Raw genomic sequence first — 21,015 nt, forward strand, 5'->3', positions numbered from 1 at the left:
AAAGTGATTAATTATAGTGTCTTTCTAATAATGATTATAAATTGGTTAATAAGGTTAAATAAATATCAAACCTAAAGTGTAATCATAAATATATACTAAACTTGAATTTTAAAATAACATCTTTACTTCTACTTATAAAGTTATATATCTTTAACTTTTAACATATTATACTTAATTTATTAGATTTAATATGTTGTTGTATGTAAACAATTATCAGTTTAAAGCTACAACTTTTAAAAAGTTTGGACAAAATATTTAAATTTTTAATTTAAATATAACATTACAATGTCAACTTAAATATAAATTTCAATTCCACTTAAAAACCAAATAATATTTTGTAAATAGTTAAAAGTGATAAATTATAGTGATAAATTCAAACCTAAATTGTAATCTCAATTTAACTAAAACATTTCCTAAAGATATTTTTATAATCGTTAAAAGTTTTCAAATAAGTAGCTTAAAATAAATTACAATAACAATAGCTAAAAATAACTCTATACAAATGATTATATTGTTACCTCTAAAATAAAAAAATAAAAAAAAAATAAAAAAATAAAAAAAAAACAATGTTTGATGTTTTAAAAAATTATAATGATAGAAAATAAAACATTAAGCAAATAAATTTTAAAAAATTAATTAACAATAACAACAACTATAAATAACATTAAACCATATATTATATTTAATTTTATTCATGTGTAACTCGCGGATAGAATTCATTCAATCGATTGAGATTATGCAGTTATAATAGATGTATATATATGATCATATAATTAAAAATAATCAATATATTATATCAATTTAGTATATATGAATTATTATATCAAATTTAACAACGACGTTATTGCTAAATTAAAAAAAAAAACATATATTTTTAAAGATTTCAACTATATAGGTGTTTTGTACGCAACGCGCAGGCATTCATCTACTATACTTATAAAAGAAACATTTTCCTTTCATCACATTCATTTAAAACTCTCATGTATTTTTCCTTTCACCAAATTCATTTGAAACTCCTATGACTTTTCAATTTCTTTCTATAATAATTATAAGTTGGTTAATAAGGTTAAATAAGTATAAAAATTAAAGTGTAATCATACATAAATTAAATTTTATTATTAAAATAATATATTTACTTCCACTTATAAAGTTATGTTTTAATTTTAACATATTATACTTAATTTATTAGTTTTAATATATTCTTGGATGTAAACCATTATCATTTTAAAGGTACAATTTTGGATCAATTTGTGTAAAATACTTAAATTATTAATTTAAATAAAACATTACAGGGTCAACTTAAATATAAATTTTAATTTAACTTGAACAACCCAAAGAACATTTTCTAAATAGTTAAAAGTGGTTAATTGTAGTGTCTTTCTAATAATGATTATAAGTTGGTCAATAAGATTAAATAAATATCAAACCTAAAGTGCAATCATAAATAAACTAAATTTCAATTTTAAAATAATATATTTACTTCTACTTATAAAGTTATGTCTTTAACTTTTAAAGTATTATACTGAATTTATTATGTTTAATATGTTGTTATATGTAAACCATTATCAGTGTAAAGCTACAAATTTTCAACAGTTTGGACAAAATACTTAAATTTTTAATTTAAATATAACATTACATTGTAAACTTAAATATAAATTTCAGTTCTACCTAAAAAAAACTAAGAATATTTTGTAAATAGTTAAAAGTGATAAATTGTAGTGATAAATGCAAAAACTAAATTGTAATCCCAATCTAACTAAAATATTTCCTAAAGATATTTTTATAATCATTAAATTGGTTAATAAAGTTAAATAAATATCAAACCCAAAGTGTAATCATATATAAGCTAAATTTGATTATTAAAATAATATATTTACTTCTATTTATAAAGTTATGTTTTTTAACTTTTAACATATTATACTTAATTTATTAGTTTTAATATATTGTTGGATGTAAACCACTATCATTTTAAAGATAAATTTTTGGAACAATTTGTATAAAATACTTAAATTATTAATTTAAATACAACACTACAGGGTCAACTTAAATATAAATTCCAGTTTAACTTAAACTGTAACATCTTGTTATGAAAGTATTCATTTATGGATTTTAGAGGCGAAGGCTAGGGGCATTTTGGTCTTTCTTGGGTTCTAAGTTTTATTCGAGAAGTTTTAGGCCGGTGTGTGTCGCTAGAAGCATAGGGCTTCTCGCCGCCTTTTCGTGGATATAAAGTTCGTCAGAAACAGACTTAGGATGAAGGAGTTATAGCATTTTGAAGTTGTTAACATTTATGGTCCCTTAATGGAAAAGTTAGCAAGGCAGTCCCTTGCATGCATGAAGTGCACACGTGTGTTTAGCTGGGTACGCTCAGCGTAAGGTTGGGTTACGCCCAACATACAAAGGGAAATGGTCGTGGATACCTTAGGCGTACACCCAACGTACGTCTAGTGCCCAGAAACCCTTATGTTAGGGTGAGACAGTATATAAATAACATAATGGCTCAAACCCTAGCCTCCTTATCAGCCTCCCCAACCTCAAAGAAACCCTAGAATGCCTCATCCTTTCATTATTGTGAAATCTTGACCTTCGGAAGCTCATCTTGGTGGTTCTAAGCTTGGAAGAGGAAAGAAGAAGTTGTCAAGGAGGAACTTGGAAACTTGGAGCTTATAGATCTGGAATAACATCATCATTTGGAACCCTTTGGAGATATAAAGTTCACAACTTTACTTAAGAATGCTTAGATCTAGTGTACTGTGATTTTGGAGTATTTTGGTCCCAATAATGGATCTTTGTGATGAAATCTCATTTGTAAGCTTAGGGTTGCCACCATCAGAGCTAAAAGGGTCCCTTAAGCAGTAAAGTTGCCATCTTTGAGGTATTAATGGGTTCATGCATGAGTTAATACCATTTCCATGAAAGTAGAAAGTCATTTTTGGAGTTTGGGCTTGTTTGGGGCATGCAAAGCACCAAGTCAGTGACTTTATGGATTAAGATGTTAAAAATGACTTGGATCTAAGATTGTAGCTTCTGGATTGGAGTATTAAGCACTTAATGAGGAAAAGGCTTAACATGGGGGTTACGTTGAGCGTAAGTGCAAGTATGCCCAACGTACTCACCATTCACCCAATACGCTTAGCGTACGTGAGTGTACGCCCCACGTACTCTGGCAGTTTGCTTCGAGTTATTGGGCCTCGGATTGGGTCATACCTTGGACTTTGGGCCTTAGTGGGCCAGCAAAAGTCAGATGATGTGGGCCAAGTAGATGTGTGGGCTTAAGGTAAGGCCCATTAGTGGAATTGAGCCCGATTTAGCAAATTGGGCCATTAGTGGGCCACTAGTGGGCTTGGGCTTGGGCTTGGGAACAACCTAAAGAATATTTTGTAAATAGTTAAAAGTGATTAATTGTAGTCTTTCTAATAATGATTATAATTTTGTTAATAAGGTATCATAAATAAACTAAATTTTAATTTTAAAATAATATCTTTACATCTACTTATAAAGTTATGTCTTTAACATCTAAAATATTATACTTAAATTATTAGATTTAGTATGTTGTTGTATGTAAACCATTATCAGTTTAAAGCTACAACTTTTGGACAATTTGGAAAAAAATACTTAAATTGTTAATTTAAATATAATATTAGATTGTCAACTTAAATATAGATTTCAGTTCCACTTAAAAAACCAAAAAATATTTTGTAAATAGTTAAAAGTGATAAACTTTAGTGATAAATGCAAAAACTAAATTGTAATCTCAATCTAACTGAAATATATCCTAAATATATTTTTATAATCATTAAAAGTTTTCAAATAAGTAACTAAAAATAACTTATAATAACAATTGTTAAAAATAACTTTATATTAATAATGATGTTGTTACCTTTAAAATCAATAAACAATGTTTGATGTTTTAAATAATTATAATGATAGAAATTAAAATATTAAGCAAATAAGATTTAAAAAATTAATTAACAACAACAACAACTATAAATAACATTAAACCATATATTATATTTAATTTTATTCATGTGTAACTCGCAGGTAGAAGTCATTCAAACGATTGAGATTATGTAGTTATAATAGATGTATATATTATCATATAATTTAAAATAATCAATATATTATATCAATTTAATATACGGATTATTATATCAAATTTAACAACAATGTTATTGTTATATTTAAAAATATATATTTGTAAAGACTTCAACTATATAGGTGTTTCTACACAACGCGCGGGCATTTGTCTAGTATACTTATAAAGGAAGCATTTTTTCTTTCACCATATTCATTTAAAACTCTTATGCATTTTTCCTTTCACCACATTCATTTGAAACTCCCATGACTTTTCAATTTCTTTCTAATAATGATTATAAGTTGGTTAATAAGGTTAAATAAATATCAAACATAAAGTGTAATCATATATACACTAAATTTCAATATTAAAAGAATATATTTTCTTCTACTTATAAAGTTATGTTTTTAACTTTTAACATATATTCTTAATTTTAGTAGGTGTAATATGTTGTTCTATGTAAACCATTATCATTTTAAAGCTTGAACTTTTGAACAATTTGTATAAAATACTTAAATTATTAATTTAAGTATAACCTTTAGGAATCAACTTAAATATAAATTTTGGTTCAATTTAAACAACCCAAAGAGTATTTTTTAAATAGTTAAAAGTGATAAATTGTAGTGTCTTTCTAATGATGATTATAAGTTGGTTGATAAGGTTACATAAATATCAAACCAAAAGTGTAATCATAAATAAACTAAATTTCAATATTAAAATAATACTCCCTCCGTCCCAAAATTATTGTCCACGTTGGACTTTTTAAGTCTATTTTGTTCAACTTTGACGTTGAATAATTTAATTTTTGTTATATAATTTATTATACAAGATATATGAATAAATTGTTTTTTAAATGTATTTTCATTGTTATAAGTTTCATCAAAAATTATATAACACAAATAAAGTTACTTATGGTCAAACTTGACATGGAAAGACTTCAAAAGTCAAACGTGGACAATAATTTTGGGATGGAGGGAGTATTTTTACTTCTACTTATAAAGTTATGTCTTTAACTTTAACATATTATACTTAATTTATTAGATTTAATATGTTGTTGTATGTAAACCGTTATCCGTTTAAAGCTACAACTTTTGAACAGTTTGAATAAAATACTTAAATTGTTAATTTAAATATAACATTACAGGGTCAACTTCAATATAAATTTCAGTTCCACTTAAAAAACTCAAATAATATTTGGTAAATAATTAAAAGTGATAAATTGTAATGCTAAATGCACAAACTAAATTGTAATATCAATTTAACTAAAATAAATTATAATAACAATAGTTAAAATAACTCTATATAAATGATTATATTGCTACCTTTAAAATAAAATAAAATTGTTTGATGTTTTAAATAATTACAATGAAAGAAATTAAAATGTTAAGCAAATAAATGTTAAAAATTTAATTAACAATAACAACTATAAATAACATTAAACCATATAATATATTTAATTTTATTCATGAGTAACCCGCAGGTAGAGGTCGTTCAAAAGATTAAGATTATGCAATTTTAATAGATGTATATATTATCATATAATTCAAAATAATCAGTATATTATATCAACTTAGTATAAAAATTATTATATCAAATTTAACAACAACATTATTATTATATTTAAAATAACATATATTTGTAAATATCTCAGCTATATAGATGTTTCTACGCAATGCACGGGCTTTCGCCTAGTTACATATAAAACCAAATCAATCGTCATTTTAATTGATTTAAAAGTATATTGTTGGAATTTATTTTATTTATTGAAATATCTAAATAGTATATGAAAATAGTAGATGGTAAGTCTATATGAACACGTACACAAATCCAATGATCTTTAAAATCGCATTACCAACAATACATAAAAAAAACATCAATTTACGTTTTTTTTATCTATTTTATTAAATTTCATTTAATATTTAAATATAATAATTATAATAATTCTTTTTCTTTTTATCTTAATAAAAGACTTATTGTACACGTGTCATTGCTATACATCTAGTATTCTTTACTTGTGAATAGACTATACTGCCTCCTTTTTTTCTTTCCAGAAAAATCAATTCTTTGTCTCCAATTTATTCTTACGAATTACCCTTGTGTTCCTTTATTTTAAGCCTTTCATTTAATCCATCTAAAAATCATTTTTTTTCCAATTTCGTCTCTCCAGTTTTCCCTTTTTTTCACAATAAATTTCAAATCATTATGTTAATATAAAAAAACAAGAAAGATCTTATCCACAAAATCAGTATATATCTACTTAAATTTGATATTACAACAAAGAAGAATGAAAAAACTCATTGTCCTCCACTACTAACAAGAACGTGGAGTTATCGACAGAGTTGTGAGAGGGATAGGGTCGTGGTACAACTTTAATTTTTCCAAACCTTACCTCTTTCTCTTTAGCGTTCATCCTTCACTCTCTCCCAAGAAACCCTATATGAACTCAGTCTTCACCATATAGACCATCACCGTAGTATCCATACAGTCACCACCATCACATTCATTATTAAACTGCCGTCGTTACTCTTCCTCTCCAAGTTCTTTCTTTCTCGTTGATTTTTTATCATAGAAATACACAAACCTTGTGATTTTGTATTTTTTTTTCTAATCCTCTTTCGATCCACAAAGCAAGTGAGAATCCTATGTTTGGGTTTTTTTTTTTTTTTTCTAATCCTGTGCGTGGTTTTTATATTTTTTCTAATATGGTGCCATAAATTCTGAACACCACTGGCAGTCTGGGAAGGTACTCCAAAATCTCAAAAAAAAAATTGTGTTTTCAACTCTCATCTATGGTTAAAATCTCAAAAAAAAAGGTAAATAACGCGTATCAAATGTCAAATAATCTTCTTAAAATGAAATTTAAGTGGTTAAAATTGTTCTTAAGTTTGTCCCATTTAATGGTAAAGTAGGGTATAACTTCTAAACTTTCTTTTGCTTAGGCGTTACAAAGTTTGTCACAAAGTTATTATGCATACAATTTACATGTCTAAGATTCATGAGAATCTACAAAACTATCGCATTCTATTTATGATTTTCTTTTCTTTATATATGTAACATCCCAAAATCAAGGTAAAATTTTCATTTTTTATAACCAAAAACAAAAACCATAAATGTTTGCAAAAGAAAGTTTCCAAGAGTCAAAATCACAAATCAAAGTTTCTCGAAATCAAATCTCATAAAATCCAAAGGATGTGCATGATCAAACATTCGCCTTGCCCCGATCATCTGAAGTACTTAAAACATAACACTTAAACTGTAAGCTAAAGTTGAATGTGTTTCCGCAAAGTACCACACACAACCAAACAAATATACATATTGCATGTTGGGTCCACAATCTCCCGACTGGATTACCCTGGCCTACAATCTCTCGATTGGATTACCACTATGGACCACAATCTCTAGATTGGATTGCTACTCTAGCCTACAATCCCCTAATTGAATTGTCACTGGCCCAAAATCTCCCTATCGGATTTGTCGGGTTTGTTGACCGACAACATAAAGCAGTGCTGCCTCAATCCACCTACACTATGTCGACATATGTAACAAATAAACATATAACTAGCAAGTACATGTAATCAGAAAAATCTACAAATGTAACATATAATCAACATACCATCATAATATATACTAGGATACATAACCTAGTGGTTCGATATTGGTGTCTTCGACCCACGAGTATAGTGAGGTGAAACTCACATCACAGTCTGAAATGTAGTTGAATAAATCACTACTCTGAATGTTGGCTCTACCAGTCAGCAATACAATAAGCAGTGTCCCAAACTCAATTTACTACTTAAATTACCCAAAATACACCTTAGTCAAACTTAGTCAAACCCTTGGTAAAAGTTCAAAGTCAAATCCACACTCAAAAATCCTACAGCCATTCGTCACATCGTAACCTTCTAGCAGTCACATCCTGGCCTAATAAGACAAAATAGTTGGGAAACATCATCCTTAAGTTGTAACACCCAGGTTCTTATGTCGTGAGGACGCTCTAGATGAAACTTCTTAATAAAACTCTTAACCCTTTTGGACAAGCAACCAAAACCTCCAGAATACCTTATCTATTCCATATCATCATAAAAATTGTGTCTTTTTGGATAAGCATGTCCAATGCATGTCCCAAACACAAACTAGGGTACAAAAGGAAGAAATAACCTTAGAAGCTCATGCAAGAGTATCAAAACTCAACCATACTCCAGATCTATCACTTATATTACCCAAGGGACACTAAAGATCCATACAGTTGGAAACTTTATGGATCCCAATCCTATAGATGAAGGATAAGGCATTAAAATCTAGATCTAAGCTTATATACTCAAAAACCAATGAACTTTGGAACATACAAAGGTCCAGAAGGGGATTAGATGATTGATGATGAGACTTGAATGTGGAAATGATAAACTATAAGGCTTTCCTCTTCTTCTTATTTGCTAGAATCACCACAAATGAGCTTAAGATCAAATATGGGTGTTAGGGTTTCAAAGGGGAGTGCAAGGAGGTGATAGGAGTTGCGGGTGGGCTAACCCTAAGCCTCACTTCCTTTAAATAAGAAAACAAATCCCCAAAATTAGGTTTTCCTTGCAGCCGCATCTCATGTCATGACCCTTAAGGGCTCACGTCGTGAGAATCAAAACATACATGATTCGTCCATATGGGCTCACATCGTGACACCACAATGCTCACATCGTGAGTAGGGTTTATGTCACACCCCGAAACCATGATGGCAGAATCGTTCCGGGATGGAGGACGGCATGTGTAGTACCACAACATTTGTATAGCAAGCATAGTAAACACAACCAAACATTGAATACAATCATAAAAAGTCTTTACATCGGTTTTGAAACTTGTTTTAAATACATCTAAAGTATGGGAAATATAAAAAAACATGACTCTTATTCCCCCGACTCCTCTAATCCAAGAAGTACCTGTCTACTGATTCCCTGAGAATACAAGCAGTTTTGAAAAATATCAGCATAAAGCTGGTGAGTTCATAAGCATTTAGTTTTGGTGGAAAAAATGTTCCTTGAATCATTTTGAAAAGTGTTCCTCAAGAAAATCCTATATTTTCTTATGAAAAGTGTGTTTGAAAACCCATTCATTCCATGACTTCCAGGTTCGTACAGAATATGTACAATCCAATGAGTCGTGGAATGAATAAGAATATCTGTTGGTTGTAAAAGAATCCGTTTTGAATAACCGGTTTATCCCGAGAAAATCCTATATTTTCCCTGAAGGTTGAAGGTTGATTATCCGTTTTAAACTGAGGTTTGCAAGTATCTACCATACTCGTGTACATAAAAGCAGTTTTCTTTTAAAAACCCTGGTTACACCCAGAGAAGTATATTAGTCTTAAAAACTAAATAAAAGAAAACCGTGATGAACTAAGTCCCGAAGATATTATTATTAATACCCTCCAGTAATTAAATCGGTTATTACTTTGAGGTTAGTTCACTTGATTCATTATTACAAAAGTAAATCTCTGTTATCTAGGTTTTGAGTTTTATAACCATAACTGACTGGATATAGACCTTATGTGATCAAAAAAAAGGAGGTGTATGGTCATTAGGGTGTGTGTGCGGCCAGGGTGTGCGGCCAGACTGTGTGTGTGGTTGCACACTCCTATGTACGGCCATATACACCCTCCCTTTTTTTGATCACATAAGGTCTATATCCAGTCAGTTATGGTTATAAAACTCAAACCCTAAATAACAGAGATTTACTTTTGTAATAATAAATCAAGTGAACTAACCTCAAAGTAATAAACGATTTAATTACTGGAGGGTATTAATAATAATATCTTCAGGACTTAGTTCATCATGGTTTTCTTTTATTTAGTTTTTAAGACTAATATACTTCTCTAGGTGTAACCAGGGTTTTTAAAAGAAAACTGCTTTTATGTACATGAGTATGGTAGATACTTGCAAACCTTAGTTTAAAACGGATAATCAACCTTCAATATTCAGGGAAAATATAGGATTTTCCCGGGATAAACCGGCTAATCAAAACGGATTGTTTTACAACCAACGGATATTCATATTCATTCCACGACTCATTGGATTGTACATATTCTGTACGAACCTGGAAGTCATGGAATGAATGGGTTTTCAAACACGCTTTTCATAAGAAAATATAGTATTTTCTTGAGGAACACTTTTCAAAAGGATTCAAGGAACATTTTTTCCACCAAAACTAAATGCTTATGAACTCACCAGCTTTATGCTGATATTTTTCAAAACTACTTGTATTCTTAAGGAATCAGTAGACAGGTACTTCTTGGATTAGAGGAGTCGGGGCAATAAGAGTCATGTTTTTCTATATTTTACATACTTTAGATGTATTTAAAACAAGTTTCAAACCGATGTAAAGACTTTTTATGATTGTATTCAATGTTTGGTTGTGTTTACTATGCTTGCTATACAAATGTTGTGGTACTACACATGACGTCCTCCATCTCGGAACGATTCCGCCATCACGGTTTCGGGGTGTGATAGTTTATGCTTGAGAATTAAAGCCAAAATTCTAAAATGGTGCTTACCGGGTACTAGGTGTTATAATTCTCCGTTGTTGGAGTCAAACTTCGTCCTCGAATTCTGATGTTGTGAATAACTCAGGGTATTGCTCCCACATCTCTACCTCGGGTTTCCTAGTCCATTCAGAACCCTTCTGATGCTGCCACTGAACTTTGACCAATGATACTACCTTGGTGCACAAGGCCTTCGTCTTCCTATACATAATTGTCACTAGCCTCTCAACATAATTTAGACAATCATCAACCTGAATATCATCAAAAGGAATAATAGATGAATCATCAGCCACATACTTCTGGAGTTGAGAAATATGGAAGGTGTTGTGAATCTGAGTTAGCTCCTAAGGCACATCAAATCGATAGGCTACCCTACCTACCCAGGCGAATAGTCGAAACAACCCAATATATTGGGGCCCTAACTTTCCTTCTTTATGAAGCATATTACACCCTTCAAGGTTGATACCTTTAGTAAAACCATATCGCCAACCTGGAAATCCAATTTGGATTGACGTCTGTCAGCATAATCTTCTACTAACATTGAGTTGTCTGCAACTTCTACCAGATCTGTTGAATAAGCTCTATCATATGGAGAACTAACTCGGTCTTTCCCACCAACCTGTGACCGAAATCTCCCCAATAGAATAGCGTATGACATTTTCTCCCATAAAGAAGCTTAAATGGTGGCGCACCGATACTTGAGTGATAGTTGTTTTTGTAAGAAAACTTGGCCAAAGGAAGGTAGGAGTCCTAACTCCTACCGAAGTCAACGACACATGCTTTGAATAAATCCTCAAGCATCTGGATGGTCCGCTCGCTTTGGTCATTAGTCTGCGGATGATAGACCATGCTAAAATGCAATCTCGTACCTAGTTCCTCATGGAACCTCAAAAAAAATCGAGAAGTGAACCAAACATCTCAATCAGATACGATAGAAACTGGAACACCATGTCGAGCGACAATCTTGCGCACATATAAATCGGCCAATTTCTCGGCCGAAGAGCTCTCCCAAATAGCTAGAAAGTAGGCACGCTTGGTCAAACAGTCCACAATAACCCATATTACATCAAACCCCTTACCTATACGGGGTAACTTGGTGATAAAATCCATGGTGATCTATTCCTATTTCCACATGGGAACCTCCAAAGGATGAAGCTTGCCGTGCGGTCGCTGGTGCTCGGCCTTGACCATCCGACAGGTCAAGCACCTCTGAACATACCAGGCTATATCCATCTTCATGCACAGACACCAATAATTAAGTCTTAAATATCGATACACATTTATGGCTCTAGGGTGTATCGAAAATTTGTAATTATGTGCCTCCTCCAGCACAGTCTGTCTGACCCCGCCAAAATCTGGTAGCCAAAACCAACCGCACCTGGTCAATAATTTGTGGCTATGGGTAGGAAACATGTCAATCTCACCCAATCATTCACTCATGCTTCCAATTTTCCTTTTTGAATCCCTCGACCCGAGCCTCCTTAATCAACTCCAAAAGTGACAAATCGATAGATATCCTCATATATAAGTTCACCATAGAAGATCTAGCTGACGTACGGCTCCATGCATTAGTGACCACATTCTCCTTCCCCGAGTGATAAAGAATCTCAGTCATAATCATTGACCATATCAAGCCACATATTTAGATTCGGTTGATCCATGAGATATCTCAAACTCTTGTGATACGTGTAAATTCTACAACGGACCCCATATAGGTAGCGCCGCCAAATCGTGAAGGAAAACAACACCGCCCCTATATCCTAATCATGTGTCAGATACATAACCTCATACGGCCTCAGCTGCCTACAAGCATACGTAATAACCCTCCTTTGTTGCATAAGTACCGCCCCCAAATCGTTGATATAAACATCACAATAAAAGACAAAGTCCTCCACTCCCTCGGGGAGGGTTAACACCAGGAACTCACATAATTTCTGTCAAAATGACTTGAATGTAGCCTGCTGCTCAAGCCCCCAGTGAAAATCCATGCCCTTCCTCTTCAGATGAGTGAGGGGTGCAACAAACTTGGAGAAATCCTGAATAAACCTCCGATAATACACTGCTAAACCTAGAAAACTCTTGATCTCAGAAGGAGACTTCGGGACCTCCCACTGCATGACAGCCTCAATCTTGGCCAGATTAACTAGAATCTTGTTCTGGTTAATGAGGTGTCCCAAGAATTAGACCTCTCGTAACCAAAACTCATACTTTGATAACTTAGCATAAATCCTCTCACTCCTTAAAACTCCTAGCAACTCTTAAAGGTGCTCCTCATACTGCGAACTGGTATTGGAATACACCATCGTATCATCAATACAAACAATGACCGAACGATTGAGTATCAGCATGCATACCCGATACATGAAATCCATAAACACCATCGGCGCGTTAGTGAAACCAAACGAAATCACCACAAACTCGTAATAGCCATAACGAGTTACGAACATGGTCTTCTCCACAACCTCCTCCCTAAATCTCATCTAATGATACCCTCAACTCAAATCGATATTTGTGAAGCAAGATGCACCTTGCATCTGATCGAAGATATTATCAATCCGTGTAAGTGGGTAACGGTTCTCCACCATCAACTTGTTTAACTTCTGGTAATCAATGCATATCAGTTGTGAACCATCCTTCTTCTTTACAAACAGGATCGGTGCTCCCCAATGTGAACTGATTAGTCTGATAAACTGCTTGCCAACAACTCCTAAAGCTGAGAGGAAAACTCTTGCATCTATGGTGGTGCTAAGAGATTTGGTGCCTTATCAATCAGGATTGCGCTAGAAACCAAATCAATCCTGAACACAACCTGCCTCGCAGGCGGAACACTCGGTAATTACTCCATGAACACATCTAGAAATTCTCTTAGTACAAGCACATTAGAAACCAAAACCTCCTTCTCCACCCGAGTATCAACCACATACACTAGGTAACCCAAACACCCATGTTGAAGATACCATCGAGCCCTAGCTGTAGAACAAAAGGTTGATCCAACCCTAGTACCCTCTCTGAGAATAACCAGTTCTCCCCCACTTGGGGTTTGAACTACTACTTACTGCCCCTTAAAGTCTATCAAGGCACCAAATCTGCTCAACCAATTCATCCCCACTATCATACATACATCCCCCATCGGGATAGGGATTAAATCGATCGACTAAGACAGCACGAAAATCTCCAAAGCAAAATACTAAAAAATGCACGATGCAGAAATACCGTGCTCGTTGGGGATGGAAACTCGCAACAGGAACTCTAACTCTTTATTAGACAATTCAAAACTCTTACTGAAGGACTGAGACACAAAGAACCGACTCACACCCAACTCAAAAAGCACAAGAGCAGGAAAAGAGTTCACTAAGAAGGTACCTAGAAGAATCATAAATATAAGCATACCATAAAATAATTTGACATAATAATAATTGAAAACACACCAGTAACGACGTCCGGCGTCGCCCTAGTCTCCTCTCCTCCGAGCTAGAAAGCACGACTTCAAGGCCTCGGAGGCTCCACCTTGCCATGACGTCCATACGTGATCCGAAGGGTAGAAGTAGCTGGTGCTTGCATGGGCTTGGAAGCAAGCAAGGGACACTAGGCTTTCACATGACCCACCTAATCGCAATAGTTACAAATCTCGATGCTTGGTGGCGGAGCCTGCTAGTGGCAGTCCTTCACAAAGTGTCTCTCCCTTCCATAATTATAGCATGATGTCGATGATCGACACATCCCTTCATGAGCTCTCCCACACTTTCCATAAGTGTGACCCTCAGTCCTTCAAATCATGAATCAGGGGGCTTGAACCACTAGGTTGTAGGCTGTGACTGAATAGGAGCCTGCCTCCACTCCCTTGTTTGAGACTCAATCTCAAGTTCCCGTCTACGGGTGGCATCCTGAAGCATGGAGAGGGTATGGTAATGATAGGCAGACACAAACTGTTGAATATCATCCTTGAGTATGCTTAAGTATCGTGTCATCTAGGCCTACTCCGAAGCAACAAACTCAAGACAGAATACAACCCTCTTATTAAACATCTTGGTGATCCCGTTCACCATCTCCACCGTCTGTCTAAAATACACGTACTCTTGAGCCAATCAGTCCATCTCCACTAGGGGAACATACCTTGTGCGAAAGATTTCTGAGAACTGCTCCCAGGTAATAGGACTCCTTTGCTTAGGAGTATAGGAACCGGTCAATAGGTTCCACCCATCCTTCGCGCTCAGTTAAAGGAGCAAGTGAAGAAAGAGCCCTCCACATTTGAAATCCATATCACAGCCACAATCAGTTCCTTGAACCCGTCTAACTCTGGGGGCTTTTTGTTGCGAAAGTCCTATTATTAGAATGAACCTCCTCCTTGGACTCCCGTAGCAGCGACTACTATAATGGCTATGGTAGTATCAATCTTAGTGAGGGCCACACAGTGCTTATTAAATAACTCAATCACCATGGTATTGATAGACCCAAACAACTTCGGAGTAGCATCCCAGACAACAGTGCCACCTCATCAGTAATCATCTATCATATCTGGTCATCAGTCAATCCCGATCTATCCTGGCCACCAACTCCATATCATGAACCCCTTGGAAACACCATTTCGAAAATAAACCAGAAAATATATCAGAAATGCCACAATTCACACAGTTACAACCATCATGAGAGACTAAACCCTCGGGGTTTATGACTACCTTGTTATGCGTATGGGTCTTGTGCTTTCAGTAGTACGGGCCCATAGGACTTTCTACACCTACCCGTGTTTATCTCAAAAGGATCATCACAAAGTAACCGAAACAAACTCACAACTAGGATACGCACGCATCCTATACATACTCTCCCAAGAGTGGCTAACCATCCCTCAATTGTCCTGTTACACCAATACCCACTCATGAAGCTTCCACCAACCCTTTAGCCATTCATACGTGCTAATCATACATATCACTGGATTCCATAGACAGTCGAATAGTTGATTATATCCTAAGCTCACAACCATACAAGGAACAGGAAAAAAGGATAAATCAAACATTCTCAAGCTATAAAATCTTAGTTATGTACTACTATGATGCACACACTAAGTAACTATAGTAATGATGTCAATTTCATTTATCATACAAGAAGCTCTCCTAGGTTATCATGCATCACACATCATGCATTTATATCTTACAATTCCCTAAACCTCCCTACCTACCACTAGCATGCAGTTCTATCATAAACATCGTAAACAAATAATAGCGTGGGTAACTGTGGTATACTTTCTTGCTCCGGCTGAACGTACACATCTCAACTTTCATTGGTTGCTTTTGAAAGCAATTTTGAAAATCATTGTGAAAACTTTTGTAGATCACTAGTTTGAGTTTGGATTCACACAAATGTTCATCCAATTCTCTCAAACTAGGGCTCTGATACCAATTTGTAACATCCCAAAAATCAAGGTAAATTTTTCTGTAGCACCTGGTTCCTGGTATGTATTTTATTCTAGAATCTTGCATTTTGGCATTGGACTCAGCGAGTTGAGGTCCAACTCGTCAAGTCGGAGCATATTGGACGCAAAAGTTTAATGACCTACTCGATGAGTCCGCGTCGGGAGTCGGCAAGTAGGCGTTGTCCGGACAAAACCCTAGATGAGGGTTTGCACCCTATTTAAACCACTTATTCAGCCTCCCTTTCGTCCCTAAATGCTTCCAGAACTCCCCATAGCAAACCCTAGCCGTTTTTGAGAAGATCTAAGGCATTTTTGGTGGATCTTGCTAGTTGTGACCATAAGGAGGGAGGGAAAGACTTGAGGAAACAAGTGACGACCAAGGGAACCCGAGTTTGTGCATCTTCCACAATTCATTGGAGGTATAAAGCTGTAACCTTGCTCTTTCATTTGATAGATCCCTTTTGGGGAGATTTAGGGCTTTTATAAGCCATTTTTGGTGACCAACCATGATTGCAAGCATGGTTGGGGGTTGAGGCTTCAGAATCAAGTCATTAAGGGAGTCACAAGGCAGTTAGGGGTTTCTTTTGCACCCGTCTAAGGTCCCATGCATCTTAAGAGCTTATTTTATGTCCTTTTGAGCTCAAAGTCCCATGCATGCACGTAAAGTTTGTAACTTTACGTGCTAGAACGATTGACGGAGCTTAGATCTACCGTTTGGTCAAGATTTGTACGCTGGAAATAGAGAAATAAGACTTGGATGTGCCCAACTCGACGAGTCGTTCTTGGGACTCGGCGAGTCCTAGGCGAAACTCCCCTTTTCTGTTAAGGTTTGAAGGAACCCAGTTGAGTGCGAGAAGGGTTTTTAGAGGGTCCAAGGGAGTGACCCAACGTATTGGACTTAGCCTTAGATTTGGAGTTCATTGGACTTGATGAATGCAAGAACGGACTCGGCGAGTCCAAGGCAATCTCCTTGCAGTTGAAGATGAACTCGATGAGTTGTTCATACAACTCGGCGAGTCAAGGACATGACTTTTTGTCAGATGAAGGTGAACTTGATGAGTTGTTCATCCGACTCGGCAAGTCGGATGAAGATTCATTCGATGTTCATAAAGGAGGGGGAACCCGTCGAGTCGTTGTTGAACTCGATGAGTAGAGTCATGGATAAGGTCGGGTAAAGAGTTAGGGACTCGACGAGTTGGCGGCCCAACTCGACGAGTCAGGTCAACTGAAAGTTGACTTTGACTTATACTTGGTTAGGGGTAAAATATTCATTTTACCCTAAGAGTAGATATCATAATTTAACTGAGTGTTGTGGGATTATAGCTGGAGGGTTACCGGAGTAGCAGTCAGTCAGTTGTCGAGCAGTTTTTCAGCAGTCAACCTTTCGAGGTGAGTTACCTTCCAGTAGCGGTGGGTCTACGGCCACAATGCCGGCCCACTAATAGGGGTTGTATATGAGATGTTTGTCTTTGTGATATTCATCTAGACTTGTTTCTACCTGTTATGTTTTATGTGCTAGCATATTACGATATTATGTGACAGTAGTAGGGGGTGAAATAGTCCCCGCCTATTGATCGATAGGACCGCTGGGTTAGTTTAGTACCCAGCCATGCTAGCCAGATTATGATATATGTGATATGATATTATGTGGTAGTAGTAGGGGGTGAAATAGTCCCCAGTTACCGGTCGACAGGACCAAAGGGGAGGCCAGCACCCAGATATGCTAGGCAGTACCCGGTTGATAGGACCGAATGGGAGGCCAGCACCCAGATAAGCTAGGCAGTATCTAGTCCACATGACTGAAGGGGAGGCCAGCACCCAGATATGCTAGGGATTATCCAGTAGATAGGACCGAAAGGGTAGGTCGGGCACCCAGATATGCCTGACAGTATATGCATGTTATGTGAATTTATGGCATGTGGTACAATGGGGGAACTCACTAAGCTTTGTGATTACAGTTTTCAGTTTGTTTTTCGGTACCTCTTCAGCGAAGGGGAAGGAGCCGATGCGGTATCATACACACACCCCTTCCGCACTATGAGTTTCCTTGGAATTGTACTATGACATTATCACCATTTTATGATTTGGATTTTCAGGCATTATAGATGGTTTTATGAGATGTTATGATATGTCAATGTTTTTTCCTATGAATGTTTTAATTAAAGTAATTTATGAAAATGAAATTTTTGGACGCGAAAATTGGGTTCTTACATTTTCATCATTCATAACCAAAACAAAAACATAAATGTTTACAAAGCATAGTTTCCAAGAGTCAAAATCACAACTCAGAGTATCCTAAAATCATATCACATAATATCCAAAGGATGTGTAGGATCAAGCCTTTTCCTTGCCCTGATCAGCTAAAGTACCTGAAAAAGAACACTTAAATTGTAATCTAATGCATCGTGAGTTCCCCAAAAGTACCACACACAACCAAAAAAATATACATATTTCATGTTGGGTCCACAGTTTTCCAACTGGACTACCCTGGCCCACAATCTCCCGATTGGATTGCCATTTTGGCCCACAATCTCCCGATTATATTGCTACTCTGGTCCACCATCTCCCGAGTAGATTGTCACTGGCTCACAATCTCCCAATTGGATTGTCCACGTTTGTTGGTTGATAGCACAAAGCAGTTCAGTCTCAACCCACCCATACTTTGTCGACATATGTAACAGATAAATGTATAACTAGCAAGTATAGGTAATCTTACAGATCTACAAATCTAACATATAATCAACATATCATCATCCTATATACTAAGATACATAACCTAGTGGTTCGTCATTGGTGCCTTCAACCTACGAGTATAGTGATGAAAAACTCATCTCATAGTCTGAATTGTAGCTGAACAGAATTACTCTCACTATTGGCTCTATCGGTCACCTATACAATAAATAACGATCAAAACTCAATTTACTACTCAAATTACCCAAAAATACCCTGAATTCAAACATGGTAAAACCCCTGGTAAAAGGTCAAAGTCAAATCCACACTCAAATATACTATAGCCACTTGTTACATCATTCCCTTCTAGCGGTTACGTAGTGACCTAATAAGAAAGCATAATCAAGAAACTTCATCCTCACGCCATTACACCTAGTTGTTCATGTCGTAAGGACACTCTCCACATAAATGCTTAATAAAACTCTTTACACTTTTAGACAAGCAACCAAAACCTCTAGAATGCCTTACCTACTCTAGATCATCATAAAATTGTGGCTTTTTTGATATGCATGTCCAATGCATGTCACAAACTCAAGCTAGGGCACAAAAAGAATAAATAGTTATAGAAGCTCATACAAGAGTAGCAAAATTCAACCATACTCCAAATTTAACACTTATATTACCCAAGGAACACTGGAGCTCCAAACAGTTGGCAACTTTATGGATCCCAAACACTATATCATCCTATACATGAAGGCTTAGGCATAAAAATATACATCTAAGCTTATAAACTCAAAAAGCAATGAACTTTGGAACTCACAAAGGTCCAAAAGGTGAGTAGATGATTGATGATGAGACTTGAATATAGAAATGATGAAGTAGAAGCTCTTCCTCTTCTTCCTTTTGGCTAGAATCTCCACAAATGAGCTCAATATCAAATATGGGTGTTAGCATTTCAAAGTGGAGTGTAAGGAGGTGATGGAGACTGTAGGTGGGCTAACCCTAGCCCTCACTTCCTTTGAATATAGAAATAAATCCCTAAAATTATGGTTTCCTCGTAGTCGTGCCTCACGTCATTACCCTTAAGGGCGCACATTATGAGAATCAAAATATGCGTGATTCGTCCATTTGGGTCTCACGTTGTGACACCTCAGCGCTCACGTTTTGAGAAGGGTTTAAGCTTAAGAATTGAAGGTAAAATTCTGAAATAGTGCTTACCAAGAACACAGTGTTACAAAATAGTAGTGAAAATAGATATGGATTTCTGCTTCTTAGTGTGATGATAAGCATGACGATGAAAGTACATTTCATTTCTTATGGCTATAGGTGTGTGTATAAGAATGTTTGAATCAAGAAAGTGACCCTCAACAGCTATGGAGTGTATCAGTGATGCAATAACTTGAATGGTTGAAATAGCAAAGTATTCCGATGAGAAGTGATAGCAAGGACTTATTTTGTCTTGACTGAAGACTTATAAAGATCAAAGATAAACAAGGCTCTGTGAAGTGTTGAAAGGAGTTTATGTCTTTTGTAATACCGTAGTGTCAGAAAAGTAATGAACACCTTTTCTGACTTTGCTTGTTAGTTTGGTATTGCCAAGCATCGTTGTGATAGTCAGTGATTACTTTTGTATTATCTTATTGTAGACTTGTACTATTTCCTTCTATAAATAGACAATCTTAGTATCGATTTGATGTATGTCTGATTCCATCTTCCTTGTAACCTTATCACCTTGAAATACAAGTCTTCTTATCATTCATACTTTATTGTCCTTCATTTAATAACTTGTGTTTTACTTTAAACCAAGTTACAATTCAACAAGTATATCTTCAACAAGTTTATATTTAATGATGTATGTTGTTGTTATGTTTCCTTTATAAGTTTGCTATCTTTTATTGTTTAGCTTTATCAAAGATCCATGAGATTAACTTAAATTTTGGAACATAATCTATTTATTACTAAGTTATGCTCTCAACAATTGGTATCAGAGCCAAAGTGGTTGCTTTTTAACTTTCTTTGAAAATACATAATCTTTTCAAAATAAAAACAAATCTAATTTAAAAGGCCCTCTAGACCACTTAGGTCACCTTTTTCAAATCAAGGAAAATGGCACAACCTTACTCGTCAAAAGTATCTAACAATGTTAGAGGTTCTAATCGAGTTCCAATACTTGTTGTAACTGAATATCATCATTGGTCTCAAAGAATGAAGAGATATTTAAGAAGGAAATGAAGTTTGGAGATCTATATAAAAAGGACCACACGTACCTATCCTTACACCCATTGTCACTAATGGAGCTCAAGTCATACTTGGAGGTAGTTAGGTTTCCCTGACCAT

This window comes from Lactuca sativa, chromosome 6, assembly GCF_002870075.4.
Source record: "Lactuca sativa cultivar Salinas chromosome 6, Lsat_Salinas_v11, whole genome shotgun sequence".
Lineage (NCBI taxonomy): Eukaryota > Viridiplantae > Streptophyta > Magnoliopsida > Asterales > Asteraceae > Lactuca > Lactuca sativa.